The following is a 12,627-nucleotide window of genomic DNA, read 5'->3' on the forward strand; positions in this document are numbered from 1 at the left end:
CTCTGCCTCCGAGCTGCTGAGAAGGACACTCCCCAACCTATAGGTGTGCTGGGGTTCCTCCTTCCCAGGTGGAGTACCTTACATTTATCTTTATTAAATTGCATCCTATTTCTCTCTGCCCATTGATCCAACCTGTCCAGGTCAGCCTGAATCTGCTCCCTGCCCTCCGGTGTACTAACTTTGCCCCATAACTTGGTATCATCAGTGAACATGGAGAGGGTGCTCTCCACACCCTCGTCCAAATTGCCAATGAAGATATTAAATAATATTGGTCTGAGGACCGAACCCTGCAGGACCCCACTGCCCACCTCCCTCCAGGCCGAGAAGGAACCATCCACCACCACTCTCTGGGTGTGGTCCCTAAGCCAGTTGGCCACTCACCTGACAGTGTAGGTGTTCACTCCACAGTCTGCTAGCTTCCCAATGAGGATAGGGTGCGAAACTGTGTCGAAGGCCTTCCTAAAGTCCAGGAAGATGACATCAGCCTCAGCTCCCACATCCAGGCAGTGTGTGACCTGGTCATAGAAGGCTACAAGTTTTGTCAGGCAGGATCTACCTGTGACAAACCCATGCTGGTTTCCCATCAGCATTGTTTCCCCTGCTGGGCCTGCACAAATGTGTTCTTTGATTATTTTCTCTAGCATTTTCCCAGGAATAGAGGTAAGACTAACTAGTCTAAAGTTACCCGGCTCATCCCTTCTCCCTTTCTTGAAAATGGACACCTTATTGGCCCTTCTCCAGTCATCAGGGACCTGGCCGGAGCACCATGAGTGCTTGAACAGCTGTGCCAGTGGCTCAGCTATGACACTGGCCAATTCTTTCAGCTGCCGTGGATGGAGGTCATCCAGGCCTGCTGACTTGTACCCATCCAGGTCCTCCAGGAGCTCCTTAACTATTTCAGAACTAACCTTGGGCAGACTGGTGCTATGTGGACATCCGTCAATGATCAAGGTGGGGGAATTGGCTTGGTCAGTACTTAGAAATACTGAAGCAAAGAACTCATTGAAAAGCTCTGCTTTTTTCCCCACGTCAACCACCAACTGTCCTGATTTGTCCTGCAGGGGCCCTATGTTGCTCTGAGCTTTTTTTTTGCCTGCTATATACCTGAAGAAGGATTTTTTATTGTCCTTGATTGTTGAAGCCAGCCTGAGCTCAAGCCCCGCCTTGGCCTGTCTGATTCCCATTTGCTCTATGTTCTTGAGTTGCATCCCCTGACTAACTAGCCTTCTAAGCTTCCTAAAGTTGGCCCTTCTGAAGTCCAGCACCTTAGCCCCACTAGTTACTTTACCCACCCTTCACTGGATAGTGAACTCGACCAAGTGATGGTCACTATCTCCCAGGTTACCATGAACTCGCATTTCAAATTTGCTCTTCCAATACATTCAGGGACAGCAGAGTCTGGCAGTAAGAAGAGGAAGGGGCTACCTAACTAAGGACTAACAACAAGAAGTTCTGATATAAGCTGGGAGAGTACCAGTTAAAATGACACTATTGGCTCATATTCATCTTATTGTGCACTGTAATCCCCAGGTCCTTTTCTGCAGAGCTGAGCTTATCCAGTCAGTCCCTAATTTGTACTGTGGAGTGGGGTTATTCCATCCTAAGTGCATGACTTTGCACTTGTTCTTCTTAATCTTCATGAAATTTTTGGTCCAAACCTCCAATTTCTCTAGATCTCTCTGAATTCTAGCACTACCTTCCAGCATATCTACTACTCCCTCCAGTTTGGTGTCATCCACAAGCTTGCTGTGGGTGTACTTCATCCCATCTTCCAGGACATTGATGAAGATATTAAACAAAAGCAGCCCCAGAACCAACCCCTGGGGTAAGGACACTTAATACCAGCTGCCAACTAGACATTGAGCCATTGATTACTACCCTTTAAGCCTGACCATCTAGCCAGTTTTCTATCCACCTTACAGTCTACTCACTTAAGCCATATTCCCTTAGCTTGCTTATGAGAATATTACATGAGACTCTGGGTGTGTCCACATGTGCTGCTATGCTGCCATTGTTACTGTGTCATCAGTTAGTACTTCCCTTTGGAAGTATTAAAAGACAGCACAGTAACAGTTGGTACTGTGCCATGTGTGCCATGCATGGTTATTTTTAGGAACTACATTCCATAGCAATGCACTATAATGGGGGAGTGTGTCACTATGGCAATATAGCTATGGCATCATGGATTTTGCCTGAGGATGTCACATTGCTATAGCATATTGCTACAGTGATGTAGTGTCACCTGTAGATATGCCTGGTATCAAAAGCCTCTTTAAAGTCAAGGTATATTACATCCGCTGATTTCCCCACATCCAGAGCCAGTCATCTCATCATAGAAGACAATCAAGTTGGTCAGGCATGACTTGCCTTTGGTGAATCCATACTGACTGTTCCTAAACACCGTTTTTTCCTCTAAGTGCCTAAAAATGCTTGCTCTGATCTCTAGTTAAACGAGGGACTTAAGTATTGATCTAACTGCTGAGTTTTAGCTATGTATGCTAAATAGCTAAAATAGTTACTCTTCATTAAAGAGCTTACTTTAATGGCTCCTTTTCAAAGAGAGGGGTGGCAAATTGACTTGCAAACTGCACTGTTTCTTGACCCTATGCACTCACTCCCTGGTTGCTCAGGGAGTCTCCTGCTATACCCTCCTGAAACTAGACTGGCTCCACCCCTTTGTTAGGGCTTTTGTCAGATACACGGAGCAATCGCTCAGCTAGCAGCACTCCCAGCTGCTCAGAGCACATGCCCAAACTCACAGCCAACCAACCAAGCACTCAAGAAGCCAAACGTACAGAAAGCTCTGGCTCACTTGCCTTCCAGGAACAGGACCTGGTGCCTGGCTCCTTTTCCTCTTCCTCTTCCCCTTCCTCCTCTTGCTCCCAGCCAACTGTTTGTGAACTTCCCTGTTTGCTGTTCCTGTTCACTCACTCTCTGGTCACTCTCCTGGCCCTGGACTATCTTCACCCCTTTGGTAGGGCTTTTGTCAGACACAGGCTGCAATCATCCAGCAATCATTCAGCTAGCAGCACTTCCAGAATTGAAAGACAGATTGAAAATGTATTGAAAGTGTTAATTATGCTAAAAAACAATACTGGTGGGAAAGGAAATTAGTATAAGCTGTCATAAAGGCAATGTCATAAAGGCATTTCTTCATTTGAAAACTGAAGAAAGTTTCAAACCATTCAAAAAAGTTAGTTCTGGAACAAACTTCGAATTATGAAAACAAACTTTTCAGATGGCATTCATAAATTTATGAAAGGGATTAGATGGTATGATGAATGTGATAAGTAGAGGACTGACCTTGGTAACCTAGAGGTCCATGCCAGTCACGTGTTTCAGTTTTTTGAAATTCTGCTTTATTTTTCTTTCTAGAGTTTGTTCTGGCAGATATTCTTTAGCTGACAATTGAGGAGATGAACATTTAAATTCAAGCCCTTTCACCTCCTTTCATTTTTCGTTTTGTATGAAATTTGCTTAAATAAGTATTATCATTTTATTGAATATGTTTCTGAAGCACATGGTGCTGATTAGAAGAGGCAGTTTGTATATTACATAAGAAGGACTATTGGACACATCTGCTATGGAATTTGCTGTATTCCCGAAAGGCTATGTTTGCATCGTCTCTGTGCCAACATTTATGGTTTATATTTTCAAACTGTCAATATCTTTTTTGTATCGATGAACAAGCAATTAAATGTATTCGGTGTATCCTGACATGCACTGAGATTTTTGTGCAATTTTTTTCACGAGGGGAAGCACAACTCCTTTAACTTAGATTACAACACTGTATGTGCCTTCCCTCCCCGACTCCCATCCCCCCTCCCAGATAAGATTTTCTTCTGTTTGACCGGAAATTCACCCTGGAAACACTATAAATCTCTACTATTATATTTCCCTAAGGTGAGGATTTTTAAATGGCTTTAACAGTATGTTTCTGTCAGTGTTTATAGGGATCTGTTTGATATGTTTGATGTAACTGCTTATCTGAGCTGCAGTTGTAGTATTAGTAGGCAGCAGTGGGTACACATCCATATAGTTATAGATGACCACACTGGAGTAAATGGTCTAATTCTACACTCACTACTGTCATGTTATTTTGAGTAATAAAGTCTCAGCAATGGGACTAGCATTTTTCTAATGTACAAGGAAGTTTAACTGTGAAAACTATTGCTTTCCCAGGAAAAATGTTAGTTGCAGAAATCAGGCTTTTACTCATCTAGTGAACAAGAATGGAATATAAGAAAATCAGTGTTGCATTTTGAGTTGGAAGCATTTTGCAGTGCTAGAAATAACTACCGGCAATCCCTGCTTAGCGCTCTTAATTGGTTCCTGAAAAACCGAGCGTTAAGCAAAACTGAACGTATTTGATGACCTAAGATTGCGACTGAGATTGTTTTTAATGACCCAAGATGGTGACCACGAGTGTTATAACGAAACTCACTGAGCACTAAGTTAAATCAGGTATCAATTTAAAATGGGTATTATAGCAAATAGCGCTAAGCGAAACAGCATTTAGCGGGGGTTGCCTGTACGCTGAGAAAGAGTAAAATGGGGCTCCCACATTATTACTTAGAGATAAGATGCAACATGTTCATGAAAAATGGATGGGAAAAGCTGAAGTAAGAAATAGAAAGGAACCCAAAAGCAACTAAAATAAAAATTGTGAGAAGAGGTACTAGCTTTCAACACTATTACATGTTGAGCCCAATTTTCAAATTTAGGCACCAGCTCAGCACAATAACCCAAACACTTGGGTTTTCTGCTGTTCCTAGATATAAGATATTTTAGAATGTCTGTTTCCATAAAGGATGGACCTGCTTTGACAGAGCATTCTTGAAGGAGGAATCCTAGAAACAGACAATGCTTCTAGGAGAATGCTTCAAGCTGGAGATTATATTCTCAGATTTGCATTAACTTTGCATTATAAAGTTGAATTTAAGGATAGCACATTTTAAGCATAGCATGTCATCAATGTGCAAGTAGTACACAAACAAAAGTACCACCAACAGAAAGGAAACCAGAATGCACAAATAAGGCAGATGCTAACTCATGTTAGAATAATTGGCTTTCATACCTGAGTCAACTGGCATTTTAGAACAGAATAGCATACTGCCATTCTGGAGAGATTAGATTAGCAGTACTTATAAAGTCTGATGCTATTTATATGGCATATTCTATCTTTATAGGCATAACAAGAGATATAAGAAGTAACCTTACTTATGCACATTTTAACCCACAAGCTGTGGTGTCAACCACCTGAATGTATTACAGCAGTTAGCATATGGTAACTCATTATCATATACACTTAAGAGTACATAAGCACTTCATTTGAATCTTCCCTCAACTGTTCCGACACTAGAAGATACTGAATTCAGGGCAGGAATTATAACAACCCAAAGGGAAGCAGAGTCCAGGTTATATCTTGGACAAATAACAATACAACTCTTTACTCTCTACTCACCCTATTCAATGCCTTTCTGCTAACACCTCTCCCACTCACTTATATGATCTGGGAATAGTATCTCCATTCCAGGGCAGAGAACCCATGTAGGTTTGTGCACTGAGGTAGATCCCTATTACATCATTTCCACAGCACCCTATAATGCTGTGCTTCTTCTAATGATCTTGTCCAAGAGATGTGATCTCCTTATGCTTGAATTCGGTTTCTTTTCACAGATAGGGGCACTCTGTATTGAATTTGCTTTGAATCTTCAAGGACAGTAAGAGGGGAGGATTTTTTTTCGGTCAATGAACTTAATATCTTTTTCCAAAGGACAGGCAGGAAGTGGGAAAATAAAGGCAGCTAAAAGCCAGGTAAATTTTTACTTTATTTTCCCCCTTCAGGTAGGTCTCCTCCATGTCTAAGGCTGGCAGGCTATAGCTGAGGGAAAAGTCACTATTACCCACTTGTTTGCAAAGCACTGAGAGACTCTTGGATGGAAATTATTATTGTTGTTATCTTAATTACATATGCAAGGTACTTTTTTCTGTGCTGAAAATGTTAGGTGAAATATGTAGTGGGAAATGAGAAAGCTACCTCTCATTCCTCATCTAGCCTAAAAACAGAGAGAGTCTATCACAGCCAAGAACTAATGGAGAGATGTAGGACAAGCCCTTTATTCTAATCAACTGACTTTACAATTAAGGTGGGGGGGATACACTTCCAGCAAACAGTCATTGGTGGGATGCAGGAGATGGGGGAGGGGATTTGGTGTTTCTAGAATTCAATTCCTTACTTCCATTTATACACCCCCTCTTTTTTCCTCCAGAGTAAAAAGAGAACATTCAAAGGATAAAAAACAAAACTAAGTATACATTGTCCTAAAGCTGCATTCACACTTTAGATTCTTATAGCCTACAGTACATTGATGTAGTTTAATATAAAATTAGATTGGTGCCTGAACACTGAATAATGTATAAGTGTGTTACATAAATATATTTACATTTTGTGCTACATTTTGAATATTTGGGTTAAAGTTTTGGTTCTGGAGTTTACTTCTTAGAATATCCTCTAATTAAATCAAGGCCTTAAAAAAGTTTATTATATTATAATGTATAGTATATACTTTATAAGAAAATATATTGAAGCTAATTTTTTTTACAGAAAGCTGTGAAATGTTTTTTACGTAGGTATAAGTCTCCAAATCCTAATCAATCTCTTTTTCTCAGAACTAGTTAAGCACTTGTGGAGAAGCAAAGACATTATTTCAAAGGTAACACTAACAAGCATGGTGGGTAAATCACTTATAAGCCTAAATCCCATTTTTAAAAATGATATGTAAAGCTTAAGCTCTTAAATGTTCAAATTGATTTTGAAAACTGGGTTTTTCCAGGCATGTCTATACTGCTTAACAATGGTGCCAGAGTGAGCCCTACTGAAACATTCCATGAGCACCTGGAATTAGTATAGCTGTTGATGTGCACTAGCTGGCATGGAACATTAGATATAAATATATGTCACTCAAGTTCTTTGGAAAATGTTTCCAGTTTGTATAACAGCTGTTAGATATCACAGAGTTGCAACTAACAAGGTTTGCAAAACCCCACTAGAGAGCATGGAGAAGGGGACATGCTCCTGAACAAAGGCAAAGTCGGGGGGGAAGGGGCAGAGCCTTACCTTTCCCCTGTTATTGCAAGCTCTGCCCAGGGGCCTGCTATTCTGGGGCACCAGCTGCACAACTCCTCCTGCATGCTCTCTTCTGGGGTTTTGCAAGCTTTGTTAGTTGAATAAAGCAGCTGTAGAATAATGGGATGGGTAAGTGAGGCACCAACTCACCCACCCCTTGTTACACTACTGAAGTTTTATATGAACCTGTGGCATACTATGACTTTTCAGAATCTTTATTCATTTTTTTAGGGAAGGGGCATGAAGAATTCCAATTCCCTTTAATGTTTTGTGGGTGTGAACTCCACTGCTAACTATAGTGTTTTAATGTTATTAACTATTTCACGCTTGCTTTGGTGACCAAGAGGCAATAGGAGTGAAGGACAGAAGTGGGAGTAGCTGCAGAGAGGAAAAAAACCAAAAAAACAGGATCATAGAGTCATAGAAGTCACAGGGAAGTAGGGCTGGAAGGGAACTCCAGAGGTAATCTAGTCCAACCCGCTTCTTGAGGCAGGATCATCCCTATCCAAACCATCCCATACAACCATAATCTAAATACTCCATAAGGCTACCCTCAACCCTGGCACAGCATAGACCTAACACCCTAACTTGCCACAGGTAAAGCAGGGGAACTGCTTCTATAAAATGTTGTCAATATATGCTCAAGATTGTCCTGGGCAGAGGGCCACACCCCCCACTATACAGGAAGACAAAACCCCGCATAGTCCATATGAATCTGACCATGGGGTAAAATTCCTTTCTGACCCCAATTATGGTGAACAGTTTGACCCTGAGTGGATACCTTCTAGCCAGAAACCTCTGACTTTGTTCCTACCAAGAGAATCATCACAGTGCAGTTGAAGTCCCAGGCCTTAACTGTAGCCAAAAACTGTAGCCTCTGGGGAGGCTTAAAATCTCCCTCACACATATAGCAGAAAAAAAGGGAGGGGTGGGAGGAAGAGCGATCGGCAAAGTCCAGAAGCATGGGAAATACCCATGATAAAAAACAGGCATCACTATGCTTTGATCATCCCTAACCACTGACTGTGCAATCTCTTCTTGAACACCTACAGTGATGGAGAGTCCACAGCTTCCCTAGGCAGTCTATTCCACTGCCTCACTATTCTTACAGGGAAGATGTTTTTCTGGATATCCAATCTAAATTTACTTCACTGAAACTTCAAGCCACTGATCCGCATCCTCCTCTCTGCATCAAGAGAGAAAAGATACTTTCCCTCTTCTTTATGACAGCCCTTCAAATATTTGAAGTTTGCTATCGTGTCTCCTCTTAAGCGACTTCTCCACAAGTTGAATGTGCCTAGCTCCTTCGGCCTCTCCTCATATTACTTGCTTTCCAAGCCTTTGATCATCTTTGTTGCCCACCTCTCTATCCTCTCTAACTTCACATCCTTTTAAAAATGTGCAGTCCAGACAGAACTGCACACAGTATTCCAGACGAGACCTAACCAGTGCTGAGTAGAGAGGCACTATGAAACTCCTGTGTCTTACACCTAATGCTTCTATTGCTGCAGCCCAAAACCTCATTGGCCTTTTGTATGGCTGCATCACGATGCATACTCATATTTAGTCTGTGGTCTACCAGGATTCCTAAGTCCTTTCCCATAGAGCTGTCATCCAGCCAGGTGTACACCATTTTGTAGCTGTGTTTTTGATTATTTCTCCCAAGGTGTAGCACTTTGTATTTTTCCACACTGAACTTCATTCTGTTAGCTCTTGCCCAACTTTTCAATCTGTTGAGATCCTATTCAATTGTGTTCAGATCCTCCAACATGTTCAGAAACCTTCCCAGGTTCAGGTTTTCTGCAAACCTGCTCAAGAATACTTCTATGCCAGCATCCAAATAATTAATAAACACGTTGAACAGCACTGGGCCCAGGACAGACCTTTGTGGAACTCCACTTGGAATCTTCTGACATTCTGGCATGGACCTATTAATAATTACCCTTTGCGTATGACTGTTGAGCCAGTTATCTATCCACCTGGTAGTAGTTTTATCCGTCAAATTTTTCCAATTTATTTATGAGAAGGTTGTGCGGGAATGACTTTGTCAAAAGTCTTGCTGAAGTCCAGGGCCATGTTTAGATGAAATGAGAGGCATGTGTGCACAACACTTTAAAGTGGACTAAATGCTTTTGCACCTCTTTAATGGTGTCGGTGTTTGCACGCCTCGGTGGTGCAGCCAGGCATTAATTCCAGTTGCTGTAGGAAATTTGGTGGCATAATGTGCTTTAAATGACTTGGGGAGTAACAAACTAAAAATTATTTGAGGAGTTTTAGTTTGCTGCCCCTACAGATGCAAAAGGAGGCACCAGGCTCCATGCAGCAACAAGGCTCTGCAGAAACCCCTGCAAACAGCTTAACAGCACTCCAGGAAAGCAGCTCCACCTAACAAAATTGGTGAGCCTGATCTCACCCCACTCCCCCCGGAGCCTGTCTACCTGCTTGAGCTGCATGGGGGCCCAGTGCTTCTCTCCATGGCTGCGGTGCCCTGCGAGACTGCCTGAGCTGGGTGCCTGAGGGCAGGGCCATCACTGCCACAGAGGGAAGCACCAGCCCCCACCTCTCACCCCAGCCCAGGGACCACTCCACCTGCCAGCAGTTCACCCTCCCCTCCCCGCCGGAGAGGCAGGTAAGTCAGCAGGGTGTGTACACGACACAGGGGTTAAATCAGCCCTAAATTGAAGCAGTGTTTTTTAAAACCCACCACTTCAATTTAGGGCCCCCATTTCATCTACACATACCCCAGATGCACAATAGCCACAGAAATCTGAGGACTGACTCAGAAAGATGCAAGGATGATAGTGAAGCAAGGGAAATAAATCAGTACTGGTTTTTCCACTGGGTGATACAAAAAGCCACTGGCCAGATAAGTAATGATAACAACTTAAAATCTGAGGCATCAGGCAGGGCAGAGTATCATCTTTATAGACTAAATGGTTGAGAGAAGCATAAGCTTTTGTAGGTTATAGCAATCTTCTACCTCTTTAAACCAGTTTGTCTCAAAAGTGCTGTTCCCTGCCTTCTTCCTGATTTCAGACCTAATGTCTGTCAGCACACCGAAGGACTACAGATATAACGTCTGTCAAAAGATCTAAGTTCCTACAAAAACCTTTCCATTACACTTTTCCCAATATTTACTAAGGCTTTGTAAATGTATTCTTAGTAACCAGCATATATACACATTACCCGACATGGTAACATAAGGCCAGGGAGTTTCTATGCATAGAAACAAAAATCACCCTGAAGGCAGCTTTGTTGGAATATATAGCACTTTGTGTTTCTACCAGACTGTATTCTAGTGATGCCAATATTGACATGCCAGGCAATTCCTTCCTCCATGCCAAACTTCTGTTCTTGAAATGCTTTTCTAAATCTTATTTGCCAGGGTGCTTTCATCATTATTCAAATTTCTTTAGACCAGCATTTTACTTAAAAGAAATGAGCTAATAAATGATTAATAGAACAATCATAGTTTGCACATGCCTTACAGAGTAACCAAAAATCTTATTATTGTAATCTGCCTTGCCCTACTTTCCCTTTCTCCTGATTTGTTTGTTTTATTTAAGGATAACAATGAATGAAAAGGTAGTACTTGGAAGGTACCACATATCACGAACACAACAAGGACATAATTTAAAATTTAGCAGGATGACCTCTAAACTTTCTTCAAGAACATCCTATTAGATATATTTACCTCAGGTAATTAGAGCTATGAATTGTACACTTTAATTGTATGTACTAAAGCAACCATTTTTTTTTACTTCATTGTCCATCAATCTTCATCTCCTTGTTCATTGCACATTTTTATCAATTATTTTATAAATTCTTTGGGACAGGACTTGTCAATAACATCTTGTTTGTGCAGTGCCTAGCACAGTAGGAGATTTAACTTGATTGAATTCCCTACTGGCTGTTGCAAGATAAATAATAATTATTCCCCACAGCAAGGAAAATATGCCATATCATCTGTATGCTGAGAGTTTGATCTTGTGAACTGCAGCATACTCAAAATTCCCAAAATATTAATCAGAAAAGAACCTGCCTGAAGTTTTGCAGGACTGAGCCCTTAAACATTCTTTGAATATTGTTATACATACTTATTTTTCTTTTCTGCTTTTCTTTAATTTTTTTTTTTACCACAGCATCTAGGATTCATGGTCTGGGACCTTATTATGCTTTGTTATGTAAAACACAAGGGTATGTTGCACTAGAGAAGCAAAGTTATTGTTTGTATTGACTGTGGCCCAGATCCTCAAAGAAATGTAGGTGCCCACCACCCATTGAAATCAGTGGTGCATAAGCCTCTGAATGTGCTTTATTATTGTCATGTCATCTCAATCATCTCAATTCCTCAGGAATTTAGAAATCCCTCAATTTTGTAAGGAATTGTAAGGAATTGCTGAAACATTTAGGAAGGATCAAATTACAAACTGATAAATTCCCCTCAAGAAGATCAGTCTTTTTCACTTAAATACACTTACCAGGTTTGAATGAGGCTAAGGAGTTAATTTTTCTTCACATACAGAAAATTAATTTTCTCTGTATTTCCCTTCTGTGCTTGACCAGATTGGAACCAGTAAATTAGAAATGGAAAATGGAAAATCTTTTCTAGAATTTAGGTGAGAAATAGTAGTCTAATGAAAAGGAATCATCTGCACACATATTTTGATGTCTTCATTTTGACCAAGAATCAGCAGGATACCTAAGCAAGAGCCTGGCTTTAAGCATGTGACTTATCTCACTGAAGTCCATAGGACTATGTATGTGGTGTAAAGCTGAACACAGTTTAAATATCTGACTGACCTGGGACATTTATTAACAGGATGTCCTCAAGAATTGCACTTTGATCATAGTCAAAATTACTTGTCTTGCAGACAAAGGTTCATCTTCAAAAAGTTTCAATAACTAGGTATTATGTTAGTCTTCACAGATTGGGGGGGCAGGGGGGCATGCACAGATGTACGCACAGGTGTAAAAGTCTAAAAATAATATTATTTATTATAAATACATATTATATTTCACTTGCTGCTCTTCTTGGCATTTGTATAACTTCATCACACAGACAATTAATTGATTTATTAATGTTGTCCGGGAAAAACTTAATTGCTAGAAAGTGGAAAAGATGTCAATAACATTACTTTGAGTCAGACAGTGGTTTGGCTTGGGATGTGGCTGGGATGAATAAATTAACTCATACATATATATTGATAGAACATAAAACTAAAGTTTGATACAAGCACCTTCGAGTGACTAACCAGCAAGTATATGAATAACAGTTTTGCTTGTTGTCTTCCATGGATTATTAAGGAGACCCAAGTTCTAAACCCATCTCTTAAACTGGATACTCTTGAGCACCCAACACTAGGGCTGTGCAAAACAGCACCATTTTGTTTCAACTTCCATTTCACTGTTTCAAAAGGACAATGTTTTGTTTTGTCATTTTGTTTCATTTTGAAGCACTGTTCTGTTTCGTTTTGTTGAAACTGTTTCGCTGTTTT

The sequence above is a fragment of the Alligator sinensis genome, unplaced genomic scaffold (genome assembly GCF_000455745.1).
Source record: "Alligator sinensis unplaced genomic scaffold, ASM45574v1 scaffold410_1, whole genome shotgun sequence".
NCBI lineage: Eukaryota > Metazoa > Chordata > Crocodylia > Alligatoridae > Alligator > Alligator sinensis.